Raw genomic sequence first — 22,163 nt, forward strand, 5'->3', positions numbered from 1 at the left:
TAGAAATGAGAAATCCTTTATAAGGAAGTCGCAAGAGGAGCAGGTTATTGCCGGTGCCATTGGAATGTGCTGGAAAGTCCCTTTGGACTCTAGATGGCAGCCCTATTGCTCACACACCAAATACACCCAAATATTCCCAAAATGCTGAAAAACACAGAAACGCCTTTTTTTTCCAAAATAGGGCATAAAGACAGGCCTCACACTTCAGTGGTTCCGACCAAAACCTACAGGCAGTCAAGACTGCATTGAAAACAAACAGGATTTGTTTTTTTTTCTCTCTTCTTGTTCAAAAGGAGAACTATGGATTTGCACCTCTCTGGACTCCGCACTTGCCTGTAATGGACCAGGAATTGTTATCTGGGAACTGACCCTGACATTTCTGAGGTTGCATGGAAATCAAAGCAGAGATGCGGCCGCTCCTTTAGGCCTCAGGCGTGCACCCATTTGGTGTGTGCTTGGCCTGATGCGCCAGCAGCTCTCCTGGGGTGAGACCCAGCGCCTCCCCTCCGCGGTGCTCAGCAGGGTCAAAGGCTTTGCTGCTGTACTTGACCTTTAGGGACACAGGGCTTTGAACTTCAACAGAACCTAAACCTCACTTTGCCAAAGCTATTTGTACGGTAAACTACTTTATTGTTTCAATTAAAAAATGCAGCCAGGCATTTAATGGCTCCCATCCACAGCCACTCTGTGTGATTCACTTTCTACTTTAAGGATTGAAAGCCTCTTTTCTTTTTTAAGCATAGGAACAAAAAGGGAGACCTAATGTCCCTAATGTTGATAAATATATCTTCATGCTCTCTCTATTTTAAATGAGATAAACCAGCCTTTCGAGGGAGAAGGGTCATAAACAGTTCCGTGTGTGGACGGAGATGCTGGCAGTGGGAATCATGGGAATCTGTCAAAGCTGGCTGTTAGCAGAAAGTGTTAATAGACTGTCTTTCTAATTGGCTTAAAAGTTACTTAGTTGACCCCATTTCTGTATTTCGTGAGAACTCATAGTCATTACTTCTTCCATCCTTGCAACACCCTGAGAGCTAAATGCTGTAGTCTGAGGGGACTGAGGCTGTCAACCAGACTTTAAAGGTGTTTGGCACCTAGAGATGGGAACTGGGGTTTACATGTTCAACCTGCATTGAAATCAAAAGGTGGCAGGAGAGATGCCCTTTTGAAATCCAATTAGGCACTCTGCCAGCACCTTTAAGTGTCTCGATACTTGTAGCACTCCTCCCTAGACAACTTGCGGGAAGTGTGTGTCACAACTGTGCACCAACAAAGTGCGCAAATAAGGGAGATGATATCCACAGGGTACAGAAATGTGACATTTTTTAATTGATAGTTTGGGAAGGTGATAATAAGATAGGAAGAACATCCTCTTGGTGTGTAATTCTGTCATGACAGTGCCAGGTACGAGTGACAAGCTTTGAAGTGGAGGAGGGCCGAGTCGGTTGTTCTCCATGGCCAGCAAAGCTGGGAGGCTCAGGAATGCGCTCCTCACGTTATGGGCACTTGTCAGATCAGGGTCTTGTCAGCGGTGGGATATACTCTTCCCGGTGCCAGGAACGAGCGGAATACTCTCAAAGTATTCAAGGCCAGGTTGGATGGGGCTTTGAGCAACCTGGTCTAATAGAAGGTGTCCCTGCCCGTGACAGGGGGGTTGGAACTAGATGATCTTCAAGGTCCCTTCAAATTCTAACCATTCTGTGATTCTATGACAAAGATATTAGAAAAAGGGGAAACAACTTTTAAAATAGTTTTTTAGTTTGGGGTTTTTTTTCCCTGTTTTAATAGAAGAAAATTTGCAAGAAATTTGTGGTCTGATTTGAATCCTACTAATGCTTATGGAAATCCCTTTAGTGAATACTGGACCAGGTCCAACAAAAACAGGTTATTATTCCCTTAACTTCTACTCATCCATAACTGTGCCTTTCTGCATGTAATGTTAGATCTTGCCAGTAGTGGACCTGGAGAAGACAGTGGGATCAGCTGCCTCTTAAGTCTGAGCCAGTCTTCCCAGAACAGTGGTGGTTAAAGGAGAATGCCTTGACTACCCAGCAGGTAGCTGTAGCCTTGACCGGAGCATCCCGGTAGGATCGCCTATGGTAAGGCCCAACTGAGAGGTATGTGACTTCTCTCTGTCTTGCACTAAACTGCTCTGCCAGCTGGGTGATTTTAGCACACCAAAACCAGAACAGCTCAATAAAATGGTTTCTGCGTGAGCAGCTCAATGAAAATATCTGTTTGGTTGTGGTCAAAAATGCAAATTAAAACCCTGTTGGGCTACACAGAGAATGGACCAGAAAACGGCCTTGTGTTGCCAAGACCTGAACAAAGACAGGCACCTGGAAGCAATCTCTCCCCCAGCCTGGGAGACTGGAGAGGAGAGGAAGCAGGTTCCAGTCCTGGCTCTGCCAAGGACTTCCTGAGTGCTCGTTTTAACGTGCTGTTGCTAAATCTGTCCACCTGCCACAAGAGGTCAATGAGAAAACCCAGCTCTTTTTTTCAGTGCCCTAGGGACTGGGGAATGCTTTTGGGGAGTTTTGCACGTGTATCAGTTTGCATATGTGCTGTCCTCAGTGAATGTATTTGAGTTTGCAAAGCCAAGAGTTTTGAGCTAGGAGTACTTGTGCTGCTGCTAAGGACGTAGTTTCTACATGGACCAGGCTCTTCTCTGCTGTTTGGAGAGCAAGACTGTGTACGGAAGAGGTGGTGTGAACACTCAGTGAGTTTGGGCTTGAAACTAAGCCTGAACCCTGAGTTACAGCACTTGGGAATTCACAATGAAGGTTATACCTAAAATAAGTCCACCCATGTTAAGAAGTTGGAAATATGATTTTGGGATGATTCGCTAGCCTTCCTTTCTTTCCCTGTCCTGCCTCTCTGCTCTGTAACTACAACTAGGATATCATAGGGCGTGCAGCCTCAGCCTAGGCTGAATACATTCTTGAGGATGTGATTTTGGGTTTTGAGCCACAGGATAGCTATGGCTGCTCCTGGGGAGGCAAGATTAGCCCTCACACATCCCACCAGCTGTCTGTCCTTCTATGATGTTGGTATGCTGTACCAGGTACAGAGTGGGAACATGTGCGTGAACACAGAGGTTCCTGTTGAGGCACAAGGAAAGGAAGCTCGTGGTGTGCCCCCAAAAAAGGGAACAGGAGCTGCACCTTCTGTCCTCTTGGGCTATGAACAAAACCACCTCTCAGGTCCCAGGAAGCTGAAAGCTGTTCAGATCCACCCTTACACGAGAAGAAAACACACCCCATGCTTCTGCCTACATGTGTCTGCAGGTTCCTTGCCGCAGCCTGAGCCAGCCCTCCCTGATGATGTGTGGCCTTTTGGTGGTGTGACACTGTGCTTCTTGGGAGGAGGGCTCTCCAGGCCAGTGCTAGAGTGGGCTTCCTCAGCTTGCCCTTACTGCTGAGTGCTGCCCCTACGAAACAACCTCTGGCCACCTGGAAATTCAGTGTGGCCCTGTATCTTCCAAAATGAAGACTTTGTTAAACAGTTCTATATTTCTAATTGTTACACAGCTGTTGCAAGCTTCCCAATGCCTGCCTCAAGCAGCTCATCTGAGCTGTTCCTCCCATGCTAATCTCTGTGATCTGTGGCATGCATACAGCATTGACAGGAACAGGACCTCCCTCCCCTCTGCTGCACCGTATTTGCCAGAACAGGCATAACTCAAGATAACTGGATTTGAAACAATCAGTGCAGGAAGCAGCAATAACTGGCCTGGAGGGAAAGCAGGGAGTTACCCATAGACAATTTTTTTAGGGGGGTGCCCAATTCGTTATATCTGATCTCTTTCCACACTCCTTCAGCCTCACGTACAAAGGCAGGATGTTAAAGCTTGCAGGATGATCCCTCACCTCCCTGGCTTGACTGCTTGATTTTAGATCTGTACCATCTTCTTTTTAGCTGCAGTGTTTTGTGTGTGGTGACTTGTGTATTGAACTACATGTGTGCATGACAAAGACCTCCAGAGTTGCATCCGGTTCAGACAGTAGTGTCATTGCCTTTTTTCAGACAGTAGTGTCATGCTACTTTGAGAGGATGGACAAGGTGGTGGACGTTCACGTTATCTTCTCTCTGGAGTACACGGACCCAAAGACTGGCTCTGGCACAGCTGACGCTTCCCATGACTCGTACCCCACAGCCTGCATACAGCAAGCATAGGGGCTGGCCGCCCAGTCAGGACCTCCATATTGTGGGGGTCAGGACAGGCCGAGGCAGGCCTGCAGGCACCCTTGCTGATGAGCTGTCGGCTTAGTCACCGGGGCAATCCACAGTGCCATGTAAACACTTCCCACAGTTCCCTGCATCAGCCCTTGCCACCGGGCTCTGCCGGAGCCCTGTCCTCCTGCTCCCCCTGCCAAGGGTCACGAGATGGGACCAGTAGCCGAGTGCCAAACGTGGGCTGTAGCTTTGTGCAGCCGGTCTACTAGAGGTCGTCACACGCCTCCTTAAGCAAACAGGGATCCACGCCAGTTGATAAATCATTTACGAGGAGAAGTCAGAAGCAAAGAACTAGATTAACCAGGTCACTGGGTGTCCTGAGGGAATGACGTGTCAGCGGAGCTGAAACAGCAGATCCCACAGTTGCAATCTGTTGCCTTCTTCTGTCCTGACAGCAATTCATGGAAATCCCTGGAACTAGACACCAGAGATGGAAAAACCCATTAGCTCATCCCAGTCAGCTCACTAGTTAAAGCAGTCACTCCCATTGTACGTTTTTTGGTGAAGTTAAAAATGTCTCAAGAGAGGGGATTTCCACCAGTTTCTTCTCAAGGGGAAACTATTCCACCTATCAGGAAGGCTGCCTCAAGTGGTGCTATTTTTGCAAACCAGAAGTAACTCCAGAACCCAAGAGAGAAAAACAAAACAGATGTGATGCAGGAACTGGGGCAGTGATGTTTTCCTGCCTGAACAGCCACGTGCCATGTGGGGCACATCTCCAAATGGAAGCTCCATGTGTGCTTATAAACAGCCACCACCGAGGTGTGCTCCTGTGTGCGTCTATGCACCCGTGTCCTCCCTCTCCTTCCCAAGGGTGGGATGACCTCATGCCTTCAGCACAACCAGTGTGTTGTAGTGTGAGCTCACACCTAGCTGACACTTGTGTAGCTCCACTGACACCAAGGCAAAGCACGTCCCTCTGAGGAGGGAAGACACATGTAGAAGATGGGAGGCATCAGTGGTGGTGCTCCAGTGCCCACTTCCCCTGTCAGTGGAGACAAGTCACTTCTCCTTGCTGGGCCTCAGGTCTCCTCGACTCTGTCAGGGGGAGAACACCCCCACCACCACTGCTGGGGACTCTGAGGCTGAGCACGTTAATGCTTGAAGGCACTCGGAGCCTGCACGAATAGGAAATATGATGCAATGCAGAGCTGCGTGGCTGAGGCTGTCAGCAGAGGCTATGGAGATTTTGGCAGCTAAGCTTTTCAGCACCTGGGAAGCACTTTGGGACAGTAGGGAAATAAATTAGCTGTGGGACGGCATTTAAAGCCTTATCATTAGTTTCAGAGCCAATTCTGCATTTAGATGAATGGGCGTAGCACACATTGCCGAGATGGAACCTGTAGAGATAGCAAGGATTGCTCCCTGCTCCCATATAGAAAGCTTTCGGCCAGCAAAACTGTAACTTGCAGTCTTGGTGGCTTTAGGTCTGGGAGCAGAGACCTGTGGCTAGGGTAGGCACAGTGGCAATGCCAGCAGCAAACAAGCCCCGTGCTACCCAGGGCTCTGATTCCTAGTGCCAAGGGGTGTTGGCTGTGCGCCTCTTATGAGAAGATGGCGGGGTATTGCCTGGGCGTTTGTCCTCAATCTGTGGCTTCTTCTCAACTAAGTAATTTTATTTGTCTCTCGCAGCTGCCACAGCTGTCTTCCCCACTGCGGGCTCCTGAAATTTGGGCACTGTGTTTTGCACTATTGTAAGGACTCGACTTTCATTCACCCGTCAGTGACGCCGAGGCCGCCCTCGCAAGCACCCTGTGCAGCCTGGTGTTGCTGCAGGATGGCTGATGAGGCCTGCAGTGGACATACTGAGCTTCGGCCTGGGCTTTCTTCCCTGCAGGATTTTTACTTTATACTCTTCAGCACAAAACACACTGAAGCATGAACGCGGGTTATAAAGGCGTGACGTGAACTGTGAAAAGGGACATAACCAAGCAGGCACGGGTCAAATTCTGGGCCTTGACCGGGTGCCTTCAGTTGCTGTCAGGTACTAGCCAGTTGACCTACTGAGCCCCTTGCCCCTTGCACTCTGGAAGGATAAGAGCAGGTAGAGCCCAGTAATATTTTAACTACGAGATTAACTCTCTGCCAGTTCAACAACAGAGGGTCTTGTGTTTCTGTGGACGAAAGGTGCTGACTCGAGGCTCTACCACACACCAGCCCATGGTTCTCCTGCCACTGGTCACAGCGCTGGCCACCCAGCCTTCCTCCGTGTCCTGAAAACTCCCTTTTAACCCTCAGTAAAGAAAGCAAACCTCAACTCCAAAGACAACTGCCCAGCAAGGTGGTATCATGAATCTCAAGATTAATCGTGTGCTACAACCCAGGTCTCTGTCAGAGTTTGGGTGGCACTTAGTCCCTAAAGGAGGGGCAGAGGAAGAAGAGCCATCTTCCTTCTAGATGCTCAAGGCTTTTCCTCCTCTCCATTTCCCTACAACTGTAAAGTCCCAGCACTCCCCAAAGCCACACACCATGGTAGGAAGGGATGTAGGGAGGCCTTGGAACAGTCTAGGCACTCATGCATTCCCTTCCCGCTCCCAAGTACTTCTGAGACCCTGATCTCTCACACCTTGACATTAGCAGGTGTTTGGCTGTTGCTCTCAACAGGTGCAGTAACAGCCCCTGAGAGACGGGTCCAAAGCCTGCAGAAATCAAGGAGGATCTTTCTGCAAACTTCTTTGTAGCAATGGAAACAGGTTTTGCGCCTGGCAAGGCAAAAAGCAGCTTCATTGGGATGAGCTGTTAAAAGGGTTATATTCAAAAGAAGCGAATACCAAGTGTTTTATTTCAAAATGAAAGCTAAGATCAGTAGAAGGAAAGCTAACCTCTGCTCGGGCAGCGTGAGGTTGGTTGCGGCAGCATCCTGCGGGGCCTGGGCAGCAGCCAGCCAGACGAGCCCATCTCAGAAAGTGGAACTGACTAATCTGAGTCGTCTGGGATGAGTTGGACATGAGTGAAATCATGCCCCGTGTAAACAGCATGAAAAGCAAACGAAGATGATAAGGAGCAGGTTGTTTGGTTTTGGTTGGTTTTTTTTTTTATTGTTGTTGTTGTTCTTGATTCTGTGTGGGAGAGGATAACAATACTGGCCAGGATTTTAAATAGCAAAGCAGAACCAAACAGTGGCAACATGTGGCCCTGGATGTTCAGCCATGATGAGACACCCGAGTGCTTGTATTGAAGCACCTTTAGGAGGTTTGGTTTCCAGCGAGTGCTCAGCGCTCAGAAACAACCGGCCTCATCGGAGGACTGGGGCCATGATCTCTATCTACTGACCACGTGCTGTGAGAGCCATTTCCACTGGAGAGGCAGTTTCCTTCCACTGCCTCGCGGAGCCATCTTTCCTACCTCAGTCATTTGCACTGGGACTGTACGGGGCAGACATGAACCCAGGCCCCAACAGAGAAGGTTGGGGGACCCTGCCCAGCATGCAGATCGTTTGCAGGTCCTCATTTGCAGATCCTTGCAGTGTGGTGGGATCAACCAACACCCTGGTAGCAGGGCGGTGTGTGCATGTGTGATGTGGTTGAGGAGCACACGGTCGCTGATTTTCAACTGCCTGCCTCTGTTCTGTGCGTGGCCTTGCGTCAGTTTCAGGCATAATAACATCATGATATCATAATAATATATCACGCTCTGATGACACCATCGCATGGAGTAAGCCACGGCCGGCAATCTGATCTCATTCTGCAAACGTGGAGATGAGTGTTACTGCTTCACAGGACAAGTGGGTGGTAGGTACATGGAGCTGGCACTACCTATATTGTCAGCCCTGGGTGGGAACGTGACCTGCTGGGTTAAATTAGGTGGCTGGGAGCTTAACATCTCAGCTCAGATCTGCCTCAGCGGCTACGGGTGAGTCACTAAACCTATCTGTGTTCACTTCTTCCATCTGTGAACTGGTGACAATAATATTTCCTCACCTGATGGGGGGAGGGAAGGGAGCGTGTGTGCAAGAATGAATAAATGTTTACAAAGCACCTTGTGAGCAGTGCACAGGCTGGCTGTGGCTGTGCTTAGGAGGAAGCCGCGTTGTTCCCTCTGCTCTGGGTTGCACCATACTGTGAGCACTCCGTGAGGTGTAAACACTCCCCTCAGAGTCAACAGTTTGAAATGAGAGCAAATGAGATAATTCCTCAGGAGAGAAACAGAGAGTGAAGGCTTAATGTGTTACCAGGAATTTCAATAAATTCCATTCAAGGAAAAGCAAAGTAACTTTTTAAAAGAAAAGAAAGACTAAAGTAAAAAAACAAATGAGCTGTGACCAAATTTTTTTTTTTAATGGTACCATGATCTTAGGTTTCACTTCCCAAATGGGAAACAGAACAGAGAAGTGAATCCCCTTGAAATAAAAGTGAAGTTAATAACGGGACGCCTTTAGCCGCTTGCCACATCCTGTGTATGCTGATCGCTCTGTTTATAGCTGGCAGGAGCCCTTCTAGACTCTTCTTCACCATGTTAACTCTTTGCTGACCCAAACCCTGTTGTATAAACAGTCAAGAAAAAGCTTTTCCTGCATCTTCCCTCCCCTGTCCTGCGCTGGCGCTCGCCTGCCTTCCCACACGCACACACACGGGCACTTGCGTGCATGCTACTGCTCCTCTGCCCTCCCACCGGCATGGACCCACGCTCCTCACGGCTTGCAGAAGTGAGCGGTCGCGGAGCCCTACCCGCCCTTGCGTCACCTGCACCCAGTCTGTCCCAACGCACACTGCTCCTCCTGCAGTCTAGGATGCTGACACGCAGCCGTGTGATGGCCACTCGGTGTCTTGTTCACATCTTCACTAGCACTTGTTCTCATGCATGTACACAATCCCTTAAGCCAGCACAAGCACGCACACAAACGTGCACGCTCTTCCTGGTCTACTACATGCACTCACCAGTGCACACAAGTGCAGAAACACCGATTTTTTTTTGCTTTTTCTGGTACTAAAGAGAGATGGAAAAGCATGCACTTCACAAATGCAACCTGGCCATAAGTGTACACAGCTGAGCTATGAGGTAGAGCTATCCCACAACGTCGGCATTGCAACAGCCCTTCTTCCTAGGATGAACTTTGTGGCTGGGTGTTCAACTGCTTCAGGAAACGTGGCTTAGATTGGCATATTCATTCACCAGCACAGCTATTTTTATTGGCCTGATTTAGCCTCGACACTTAACTTTTGGTGCCGCTGCTTTCCATTCTGCTTATACAGTTGGAGGCGAATGTGGGACCCTCCCTTCGTCAGCAGACTTGCTCTTTTGAACACTTTCACCAAAGGAGCTTTTCCCATCCACCACTTGCACATCTGGTCCTCAGTAGGTCTTCACCATTTCAATGGCACTTAGAAATTCTGGTTTGCATTGAGGAAAGACTGAGGGACTTGGGTCCTTTTAGTCTAGAGAAAAGAAGATTGAGGGGGCATCTTATTAATGCTTACAAATACTTAAAGGGAGGGTGCCAGGGAGATGGGAACAGTCTTTTTTCAGTGGTGCCCAGTGATAGGACAAGAGGTAATGGGCACAAACTTGAACATAGGAAGTTCCATCTTAACACGAGGAGGCACTTCTTTACTTTGAGGGTGGCAGAGCACTGGCACAGGCTGCCCAGAGAGGTGGTGGAGTCTCCACTCTGGAAACATTCAATACCCGCCTGGACACTGTCCTGTGCAACCTGCTGTAGGTGACCCTGCTCTGGCAGGGGGCTTGGACTAGATGATCTCCAGAGGTCCTTTCCAACCCTGACCATTCTGTGATTCTGTGATTTTGGAACAGCTGCGTTTGCAACAGAGACGGTCATACCCACTACGGCTTGAATCTGTGGGGTTTTGATCCATTGTGCTGGGTTTGGCTGGGGTAGAGTTAATTTTCTTCACAGTAGTTAGTATGGGGCTATGTTTTGGATTTGTGGCGAAAACAGTGTTGATAACACAAGGATGTTTTCTCTATTGCTGAGCAGTGCTTACACAGAGTCAAGGCCTTTTCTGCTTCTCGCACCACCCCACCGGTGAGCAGGCTGGGTGTGCACAAAAAGTTGGGAGGGGACACAGCTGGGACTGCTGACCCCAACTGACCAAAGGGCTATTCCATGCCATATGGTGTCATGCTCAGCAATATAAAGCTGGGGCAAGAAGAAGGAAGGGGGGGACGTTCGGAGTTACGGCATTTTGTCTTCCCAAGTAACCATTACGCATGATGGAGCCCTGCTCTCCTGGAGATGGCCGAACACCTGCTGGCCGATGGGAAGCAGTGAATGATTTCCCTGTTTTGCTTTGCGAGCATGTGCAGCTTTTGCTTTTCCTGTTAAACTGTCTTTATCTCAACCCGTAAGTTTTCTCACTTTGATTCTCTCCCCCATCTCACCCAGGGAGAGTGAGCAAGTGGCTGTGTGGTGCTTAGTTGCTGGCTGGGGTTAAACATCAACATCCATCAATGATATTAAAGATGACGGACCGGTCACCTTTGAGTCGCCTGTCTTGAACACACCTGAACTTGGGAGGAGCTTTACAACTCCACCCAGCATCCTGTCACAGTACTGGTGGGTCAACCAACTGCTAACTTCAGTAACAATTAGCAGGTACAGCTCCTCAGCTGTAAGGGCTAGCTGTACACAAACTGAAGGGCAGTGAACTTTGGAGTCAGAAGTCATTGGGTTTTTTATTTTTAATATGTCTAACAACACGCACTCTGAAGGCCTGGAGACAGCAATTGTCGATCCACAGACAGGCTACAGCAAGAAGCAAAGAAGCACAGGCTGTGCACGTGCTGTTATTGCAGAGCAGTGCAAAGCCTCATTTGGAAGGACACTTAGATGGAGAAATTTATTCCCCAGTGATTTTGGTCCTCTCTGCTGGGGGCTGGCAGGGAGGATGGTCATGGCAGACACAAAGACACCAGTTACTGCAGAAATTACATTGTGTAGATACTTGTCCCCTGAGAAGTGCCTGTACCATTGGCTGAACTCTCATTTCACACAGGACGTCAGGTAGCCATTGAAGGGGAAAGTTTCCTGCTGCTAGGAGTTACTGCTGGACCTATTATCGAGCTGGGCTGGCCACATGCAGAAGAGCTGAAAGAGATCAGTTTTCATTTTTTTCTGAAACTGGTCTGCTTTTCTCCCTGACCCCCCTGAAGGTGGTCCCAAACTTCTGATTAAGCTCTAGGTACTTGCCAAGTAACAGCTCCCCTGCAGAGCTGTGGGTTGGGATCTTGGCATTTCCCAAGTGGCACTAAAGGGCCAATGTCCTCTCCTTTCCAGGAGACCTAATCCCAAAAGTTTGCAAGTTGGGTTCCAAAATATTGTCAGTCACCTAAAGAACATAATTAAAAAAATTAAAAACAACAACTTTTAATTCTGTATGTTTGCATTTTGACTCTTTAGTCTTTGGCTCACACTCCAGAGTTTTCACATTTTTCTCTGCACTAGCTAGCAGGAAAAGCATGCTTTTTGGAACTGAAAAATGAGATTATCTTATAACTACATGATCTATGGAGTAGAGTCTTAAAGAAAAAAAAAGTAGGAACAAACAGGAGCAGCAGCCTTCCTCTTCTCACAACTCCAGTAGCCAGCAATCAATGTTTCATGTGTGTGCAACACCTTGTATCCCCTTACAGAAAGCAAAGGATTTGTGAGGAGGAAGCGCCCTGCTGTTGATCTCCAACATCGCCTGGGCTTGGCAACGTCAAGGAAGCTGTGCTGTGGAGCAGGGCATCACGGCATCCCACCAGTGCCCATCACCTGTACTGTAAGGCAGCCCAGACACCAGGCCCAACATCTCTGCTCTTGTGAGGAGCGTGATTAGCTCTTCTTTGATCCCAATTAGTCCAGGCTTTGTTTTTGTTTCTCAGCCAAAAGCCTACGTCTCCATGGACCCAGGGCCCCAGTGCAGCACTGGTGGCTGGGGGCAGCGAGAAACCCTGCTTGAAATACATGACAGGCATCATCCAGCAAACGATCTCCCTTCCCTGGTCCCTCCACAGAGCGCGTGGTGAAGCTCCCACCTCTCTGGAGCAGCCACCTGTATATATGTGGCTTTTCTCCCCCTCTCTCGTTTCTCCACAAAGCTTTCTGTGTGCAGGAAAAGTTGGAAACTCGGAAGGCAGCCTTCCGCTCCCAGCCCGGCTGCCTTCCCACACGGAGGGGTCGGATGCCTTTGGTCTGTGTCACCTCTCAGCCTCTGGTCCCAAACTCCAGTCTCAGAATCCGCGTGGTTCTTTACTGACTTCAGAAAGATAAACAAAGGTCTGATAGCATTTAGGTCATACTAGTAAATTATTTACACGCACACCCCCCTTCCGTTTCTTATTGCATGGGTCTTGGTGTCACCACACCCTGCCAGGGACCACGTTCACCCCCTGTGCGGTCGCCACTCCGTGACGGCCGGACACTGATGCCAAGCAGGCTTTCAGTGCACAGGTTGGGCTTTGCCAGCTGCTGCCCGGGGCTGGACGTTGCCCACAAGGCAGCTGCATCCAGCCTCTGCAAAAGACTGTCTCGGCAATCCGGCCAGAGCAGGTCCACCGCTACGGGTGGCTTGGCACGCAGAGCCGAGTTCAGGCCAGGTAGGAGCTTATCAGCAGATCGCATCCAGCGGGGAACAGTACTGTGAGGCAGAGCAGTGGCAAAGCACAAACTTCCCTTGCAACTATTTTTAAAAGCACCTTTACGTCTTTCTTTTCAACTTGCACAGCACAAATAAACTGTAAGCTTCAGCCAGTTGTTACTAAAGGGAACCATTGTTTTGTAGCCCTCTGCTTCCCTGGTGCAAACGAAATAATATTATACTCCACAATCTCCTTTCACGAAGAAAAGTCCCCCACCCAGCCCTGCTTTGATCCTGTTTCTGTTCTTCCATGCTGCCTTTGGTGGACTTTTGATCTTGACTCAGCATGGTCCGTCTTTCAATGTTTCTTTAGCTCCTGCTTCAAAGTGGACAAGCGGACATGGACTGTGATGTGTGAGCAGGTTACACGATGACATATTTTTCATTCACCCCCACAGTGCAGGTCTTTTACGTGCAATGCTTGAACAGTCATTGCCCATGCCCACTCCTGACCCCTGCAAGCCGACTTCTAAATCAGAGCGAGAGGCTTGCCCAGTTTCTTCTGAAACAGCTTGCTTTGGCATTTGTGTGCGCTGAACTTTCTCCGTCATTGTGGTTTGGTTTCCAAGTTTAGTTAGAAGCTTCTGGAGTTCCTCCCAGCCCCGCTGAGCCTTGGTTGCAGTTATAATACATGGTTCTCTGTTGGCAGCAAATGCTGTTGCCTTGTTATCCCTCTTCCCCCATTTCTGTTTTTTGAAACTCTATTCGGAGGGCCGCTTTCATCTCCTCCAGGCACGGCCCCACCGCCCCCTCCCGCCCTAGTAAGCTTTTTTTTCCCTGCTGGAACACTGGCCATTTACTTTTAATGGATTTTTTCTCTCTCCTATCAGCTCTGACTCAATTTTCAAGCCATGACGGGACTTTTCATCCCATGGCTGCCAAGTTTGTTTCATTCTTGGAAAGGTCTTTAACAAGATACCTTTTGAAAGCATATATTTACTATAGTCCCTACTTGTTCCTGATCAGCTTTTTCAGAAGCTCGCAGTCAACTGACTAGCAGGGCATGATTTAGCTTTGCAAAAAAAGTGCTCCATCAGTGCTCCCTCCGCTGGGTGCTGCTCCACCAGCGCAGCTGCCATGGCCCGTTTTCCTAGAAACCTCGTGCCCAGTCTGGCCTTTTTTAAAAATGCAGCTGCTCCCCAGAGCGAGGCGGGTGGGAGGACACCAGGGCTCTGCCCTTCGCACCGTCAGGAGCAGCAGCAGGGCTGGTGATGGAGATGAGGGGTGCCGACTCATGGCTGTGCCACAATGTGTTGTATTTTCCTGGGTAAAACCCCTCAGGTCCAGGTGCCATGCAGAGCAAAGCCCCATCACTGGTACCAGTGGCTGTGCCGGGTGTTGATGTTGCTGCAGTGGGCACCGTTATCCATCCCCGTGTGTGGGGTCTGCACAGGGCAGAGGCCAGAGGGAAACACCTCAGACCAGTGTGGGGCTGCTCAGGTCTTCCTGGGGAAAGCAGAGTGCTGCAGCCAAAATGCCAGTTCCCCACACCCCAGGAAAGGCCACGTGGGAAAAAGGCCACATGTGCAAAAGCCCCTGGAACATCTCACCCGGTCGTCCCTCACTACCAGCTGAGCCTGGCTCTTCTCCTTTGATGGCCCAAGTGATGGTGGCACCCTCTCACCATGGCAGGTGGCAGCATGGTCCCACCACTGCCCAACCCCACAGATGTCCTCCCAGGACGAGTGCACCCCAGATTAACTCCCCTGTGGCTGAGTGTAAGCATCAGGCCAGGAGGGCAGTGTGCACTGCTGGGCCAACCTGTCCTCTAGCTTTTGCCTCTTTCCCCGGAAATAACAGTGGAATAACATGTGTAAAGAGACGCATCTAGAAGTGGGGCACGGACCAGGAGGCTCAGGAATCCCCCAGGATCAAGGGCAGCTGATGGGGCAGGTGCAATTGCCGGAGTGAAGTGGCAGATCCAGCACATTTGGATCCAGGTCTGGGTTTGGCAGTTAGTTTAGTTTCCCAGTCTACCTGTGAAGTGCTTCAAAGGGCGCTGAGAGAGTCTGCAGAGGGTGGCGGGAGCACCAGCACCAGCTGAATCCAGTGGGAGGCTCCCGTACTCCCGGGCAGGCTGCAGTGGGAATTTTACCGCTGACTCCTGGAGAAGCAGAGCTAGGCGAGCGCACAAAGCCTTCCCAATCTGAGTTCAAATGTATGAATTTACCATATCTAACGCCTCCCTGAAGTCCAAACAGACTCAATTACATTCTCTCTCCGTAATGAATCAGTAATTATATTGAAGAACACTATTATTTGTTTGGCATGACCTATATAAACCCGACTTGGGGAGTGCATAGTTGGTGCAGTGCCAGTGCTCTGTGCCCTGCGTATTATTGCCTTATAAACACAACCATTGTTTGAATTTCAGATCAAAACAAACCGAGCCACGTCCCTTGTCAGTTATTAGATATCTTTTTCCCAAATGCTCACCCAGACCGTATTACAATAACAATAATTATTATTACATACTTCCTTATTATATGTTTGTGCCGAGGTAGCACATTTGCCTTTTTCCCACACGTTAGTAGCTTCTCCTGACTCTTATGATTCACTCCTGCTTATTTCCCAACGTCCATGAGCTCTTTTTGCGTTCCCGGCTGCATTTCATCAAGACCTGCAGCTTGGCGAGGGACCCACGGTGCTGTATTGCACCAGTCCACAAAAGGCTGCAACTGGAGTGGGGGCTTTGCGCCACGAGGGAATATACAAACACGGAGCAAGACATGGACCCTGCCCCCAGGTGCTTTATAAATATTTAACTTGGTCTGATAATGTGATAAAGACTGATAATGTCATTTGGACAGACTTAAACCCAGCCCTGCTTGGGGAGGGCTGGAAAGGGACCCTCTGAGGGAAATGGGGGAGTGAGGGGGGACCAAGACGGAGCACCGTGATGGTGCTTCCCACAGCCACTGCCGCAGCCTAACTCCCACAGCCACTGCCACAGACTCACCTTGCCTAACTTGGGACATCCAAAATTTAGTTGTCAAATGCTCAGCAAGTTGCCGGTCTGCCTTGACAGTCAGAGAAGAGAAGCGGGGCGCTTGGCTGCCCAGTGAGTCAGCTCTTCTCGAGATAAATGTTCAAGATAGGCGAGATGAATCACAAACTAGAGGTGCCTATTTGTCTCCATTGACTATGCAGGAAGCCTGTCCGACTAATTAGGTTTAGACACCTAACTTTTAGGCACCTAACATCAGGTGAGAGGAATACCATCCTCATCCACATCCCTTGCTACCGTCCTGACAACGGAGGCGATGGGAGAGGCTCTGTGGAAATGCCCTCCCAGATTTGGACCTGACCAAACCCCTCTACCCTCCACCCTGCATGCATGGGAACCTGCAAAGCCTCTGTGTCCTCCCTGCACGCACAGCTCCTATGGGCATGGGGAGCTCCAGCCATGCCCAGCTGGCAGAGATGAAAGCATCTTCCCCGCTGTGGTCTGAATGAGGCAACGGTCTTGTGGGAAAAGATATCATAGTGTAACTGAAGCCTGTATCATAATGTATTCAGAGCAGGCAGGGGGAATGGGGAAAAAAAAAAAAAGAGGAAAAAAAAAAGAAAAAAAAAAAAAGAAAAGGAACCTTGACCTTGGCTTCCTGCCTGGTGCTAAAAGTGTGTTTTGATGGGACAGGATAGGCGGGAAAGCAAGCTGCCTCCCTGATGCAAATATCTCACGGAGCTGTAAGATGCGTGGAGTGCAACCCGTGTGTTTGGAAACAAGGTTATGACAAGTTCCACCGTGAAGGGCCAAAATGGTATTTTTCAGAGGGTTGTGGCTGGGCCTATGGGAGGTGAGCTGCCACCAGCACAGCGACTAGCACCTTCTGACACCAGCACTGCATGTCAGACAAATGTCACGATCCTGAGTAGTTTTAGACTTTCTCCTTAAAAAAAAAAAAAAAAAAAAAGAAAGGTGAAAGCACTTAGTCCTAGCACATTCTTTCGGAGAGAAAAATCACGGAAACATTCCACCAGTTGATGTCTGGTGAATAAATCAGCAGCCAGGGCTGCTCCGGCTGGAAACAGGCAGAGGCCAGCAGGAATCGCTGTGCTGCCTTATCGCCCTGCTGTGTACAGGCTTGGGAGCGTGGAAGCAGGATTTGAAAAAAAATGTGGAATTTGTGCTGGTTTCTGAGATCTGTGCTGTCCCACGTCCCCGCTCACTTCTGTTCCGTGCGCTAATCACCTTGTCGATACAGGAGCAGTTGCTGTTTCGATGGGCAGCAGATGCCACTTGCTTTTTTTGTTCTGGAAACTGCCAACAGCCTCTTTAGAGCTTCTGGCACTTCCCTTAATCTGAAGGACAATTTGTTTAGGTGAGAGATATTTGACTTCTCTCCGCCCTGGCAAGCACAGAACCCTGTGCAGACTAGGCCAGGTTAAAGGTACCTATCTGAAGCTGTGCCCTTGCTGTACACCATCATCAGGTCCTGAATCTGGGCCCAGCTGGGATGCTGGGGACCCTCAGACTGCCACGTGCCTGGCTGTGACCTGGAGGAAAGAGGGTGCCGGCACCCGGCTGCGCGGGCTGTCCCATGCAGGTGGGCTCCCCACAGGGAGGGGGAACGGGATGCTGCTCCGGGGACCTGCAGTGGGACAGCACACCGGTCTCCCCGACAGCTGCTTCATGGCTCTCCTCTGCCAGCGGTGCACAACATCTCTTGCTCCATCCCTCACCTGGCTGTAGCCAAGCTGGGGCACTTTCTCGGATCCCATTACTGCACTGGTGGAATGGAAATCCCTTCTGCAGCCCCGTGCAGTTGTGGCGTGCTCGGGGAGGAGAGATCAGATGAGACTTGCTCCTTGCCCTAAAGGATTTGCGCCTTTCCTGAGAACGGGCAAACCCCAATAAGAAGAGGGAGGTTTCTCTTGCAGGAGGCGGTGGGTGCCAGCAGCAGGCGAGTGGGCAGCGGGGAGCTCTGCGGCGCTGCAGGATGGGGTTGATGGGCTTTCCAGCCCTGCGCCCCGCAGACCCCGGACGAGTTGGTGGGCGCCCTGCTGGGGAGCCGGGGTGCAGTGACAGCCCTGTGCCCAGGTCAGGGGCAGAGAGGCAGAGGGGCAGAGGTTCCTCATCAGGCACTTTCACTTTTCACAACTGTGCAGCAGCAGGTCATGGTAATGCTCTTTTCCTCCGGGCCCTCAAACCTATTGTTTTCCACAGTGGTTTGTCCCTCAGCCCCGCTCCCATCCCCGGCACAGGCTGCTCGTGTCTGGGTGCAGCTGGACAGACCCCGGGATGCGACTGGGCCGGCCGCCCGAGCAGTTGTAACAAACAGCTAAATGCTAGCATGGGCTTGCTGTCCTGCTATGTGGAAACATGTTAATTGCATTAGTATTTCCACTGGAAATTATAACTTAGGTCTGTTAAGTTCAGCCAATTTCCTTACCCTGTGTCTGCTAAAAGGACACCTCTGCTTTTTCCACTGCAGTACCTTGTCAGTGCCATCAGTGCTAAATCTGTGGCAGCCTAGTCACATCCATGTGACGCTCTTCAGAAGAGGCCACACACTACCTCCACCTCCTGTCTCCCCCTCCCCTCCCCTTCCCCCAGAGGTGGCCCAGCGCCTGAGCTACCGACAAACAGAAAACCCTCTTTATGAACAACGAAATCAGATCCCAAATCCCATTACCAATTAGTAAAGATGGTCCGTAATTTAGCTCGCCCTGGATGGTCTTTAGGTCATTCACAGGTGTAAAGTCAGGAGGATTAAGGGCTTATAATATTTGCCTGGCACCACCACTGCCAATTCCAGCAAAAATAATGGAGGTAGCTTCTTGGGTTTCCTGCCACCACAAAGTACACACATGCACACACTCTCTATTTTATGAATGTTTACATACCCGAGCTGCCAGGAATCTCACTCCCGTTGCTTCCCACCACCTTAACACACTTTCCTGTATCTCTGCAAATTTGCTTTCTCACCGAGCAGCTGGTAATATCCCTTCAGCCCGGGAGCAGGCGGGGGCCGGGCTTCCTCGGGTGCCAGAAAAGCCTGGCAGAGGGCGCACCTACAAGCTGTGGTTTCCATCCCGAGCCATTCACACCTCCCAGTGGCTACCCAGAGATGTTCCATGGAAGGAGCGCAAGGCCAAAATAAAAGGAAGGATTAAAAAGTTAGCAACGGGCGGGGAATGGCCACGCTGACATCCGCCCACTCCCCCTGAAAGGCCATAGCGTCTGAGGAGGTGGCTGGAACGGAGGAAACATCTACACCCGCTTGTGGAGACCAGCAGAAAGGCACTTCCACACCTCCACCTCCAGGGCCACAGCCAACAAAAATAGCACCGGACACAAATGATAATAATAGAATAGCGACTGCAGTAAGCTTCATCTCATTTTACACCCCCAGCAGAAATAAAGGCAGGAGGTTTATCCTTCCTCCGCCCCAGCCACCGTACCTTGGAGCACCGCTGCAGAAAAGACACATCTATTTACCTGAAGGTTCGGGACTCTGAGCAAACTGATGTGGTTGAAGATGTCCCTGCTCATTGCAGGGGAGTTGGACTGGATGACCTTTAAAGGTCCCTTCCAACCCAAACCATGCTATGATTCCAAGATTCCCATGGGAGTGGGGGAGCAAAATGCCTCACTCATCTGAAACTCACAGAGGAAAACCTTGCTCGTGATGAAAGCACTTCCCTTTCCTAGCTTGAAACTTTGGAAACCGGGGTGGTGGGGAGGGGGGGTGCGCAAAACAAAACATGCACCCTGCCCCCCTTGTTTTCAACAATTCAGGTTTTTCTGTACTTGGTTCTTGATCAGTAACTCTAACTGACAGAAGCAGACCTACAGGCTTCCCATTGCCAAACAGCTCCAGGTGAAGAAAAGTGGAGGTGTCTTAAGATAGCAATCTTCTTCTGTTGCTATGGGAGCTGCAACATCACCAGATATATTTGTGGCAAAGCTGGCACCTGGGTTCAGTTTATACTTGGTGCTCGAAGCGGTTCAGTTTATACTCGGTGCTCGAAGTCACCTCTTATTACCCTGATGGGGAGCTAAACTGGGCAAGGAGTGCAGACCCCTCCGTGGGACGGTTCTCCAGCCTTTAGCAGAGCCCAGCATGTGAGACCATGCCCAGCAACTCGGGGATGAGATAGCGCTGACTTGGACTTCCCAGGGCTGACCTCCTCCTGCCTGGCCCAAGCAATCTGACATCGCACAGCTCATCCCAAGTTTGCAAGGTGCACCTCCAAGCCTGTCAGGGTTAGAGGTAGTGTAAAGGGTAAAAGTAGACCTTACCTATGTAAAAATAACTGAACTGGGTCAGATCAAAGGTCCGTTGTGGCCTTCCTACCTCCAAGAGCAGCCACTGCTTAGGGGAAAAAACAGGGGAATGAGAGAGTGATACTTTTGCTCTTCATTGTCCAGCAACCTGCCTTTGCCTTTAGTAAACCTTCAGGGACTTTTCCTCCATAAATTTATCGAATTGCTTTTTTGACCCCGTTTATACTTTTGACCTCCACAGCATCGTGTGCCAATGGAGCCCAAAGTTTTATACACGCACACACAATCAGAAAAAGTACTCCTTTAAACCTCCTGCCTTTATCATTTCATTCACTGACTCCCACTTCTTCCCTGTTTTCTGGCCTCTCTGGCCCCTGCCAGCTCTTATTCAGAATGGCAGTTCTTAATCCCTCCCTTAAATGTGTGCACAGGTCTGATGAAGAATCTTATCCCTCTGTATTTTGAGGCAAGTTTAGCATCTGCTTGCATTGGAAGCAGGGAACGAGAATGCTCCAGAAGCTGCTCCTGAAGAAGGACTGACTGACCTCCAGCAGGACTTGGGAAGGGCTCGGGAAGTCCTGGACATTTATTCCTGCTTCCCAGGGTCAGCTGTAGTATCTCAACTGGAACGGGCTGGGCCCAGATGGATTGACCCGCACAAGAAGGCAAGTGAGCATGGTACTGCATTCATTCACTTTTTTTCAGTCATCTACCTTAATAATTGACTTTCATTTATTCATTTACCTATCTTTCTTCATTTGCATCTATCAAAGTTCTGGCAGGGCTCTGGCGGGAAGGTGCGAGGCTCCCTTTTTTTTTTTTTTTTTTTTTTTCATTCCTCCGCTCGGTGTGAATTCATGCCCACACAAATTCCCACTCCGGCCCGGAGGGCTCTGACTTTTAGCCACGAGGTGGGGTGAGCAGCTAAATTCCTGCTCCGAGCATGGGCGCAGCCAACGCCGAGCAGACCACCATGGAGCTGGGCTTTGCCAAGCCCTGTCCCTGGCAAAAAAAAAACAACACACCTTCCCGGCTTCAGCCTCCGCCACTCCGTCCGTGGAAATGCTCAACCTTAAACCCCCAAGTTTCCGAAACAACCGCACACAGGGCAAGCGAGCAATGCAAAAAGCGGGTGGGCAGGCAGCGGCGTGGGCGGCAGGGCTGTCAGCCCTGGGCTCCCTGCTCTGCCGCCACGGAGCCCTCCGCTCAGCCTGGCAGCGCAGCCAGCCGATGGGGAGGAAACGGGGCGAAAACCCGGCTGGGAGCGACTCAGTAGCGAAATAGTTATCTCGGCCGACTTTCTCGTAACTCTTGGAAAGTCCCTGAAATGACGTTTCTAACCTAACAATTAAAATGGGTTTAATTATAGAGAGAGGCTCAGAGCCCTGGGAACAAGCACCATCTACAGAACGAGTAAACAACTGCAGAAAATAATAGGCTGGTCGCTCCCCTGGTTACTGCTCACTTCGGGCCAAGGCAAGGGGAAAAAAAAAAAACAAACCAAAACTAGAAAGAGAAGGAAATTCGAGGAACCTGATTGCTCTCCTTAAGTAAATAATAATAATATAAAAAAAAAAAGAAATCTGGAATAGCCGGAGACTGTGGGCGTTTCTCCCAGTTGGTTATTTTGGCTGTTCTTGAAGACTGAAGGAGGGGAGAAAGATCAGCCGCCAGCTCAAAGTCCAGGCACGGCGACTCTAAAGCAAACAGAAGAGGGAAACGGATCATGTGTTTGAAGTTTTCCGCGTGGTGGCCGCTGGGCTCGGCGTTGTGCTGCCCCATGGCAGGGGGTTTCTTTCTTCCCGGCCAAGCCGGAGCGCGGGGGCAGGAGGAAAAGTCCGGGGGGGTGTCGGGGCAGGGCCCCCCCATGCCCGCCTGCGCGGGGGAGAGGGCCCAGATGCCATCGCTCGGCTGTAGATGGAACACCCACCAGGGTGACAGCGATGGCCAGCCTTGCCCTGGCTGGGGCTACGGGTTTAGGGTATCGGCAACCAACCCTTGGAACGTTTTGCCTTTTTTTTTTTTATTATTTATTTTAACACAGAAACTGCCGCCGCCCCCCCCCCCCCCCCGCCATATCGATATCAGTATGAATCATACTTTGCCTAGTAAAA

This window comes from Vanellus vanellus (assembly GCF_965231255.1).
Source record: "Vanellus vanellus genome assembly, chromosome: 6".
NCBI classification, from domain to species: Eukaryota; Metazoa; Chordata; class Aves; order Charadriiformes; family Charadriidae; genus Vanellus; species Vanellus vanellus.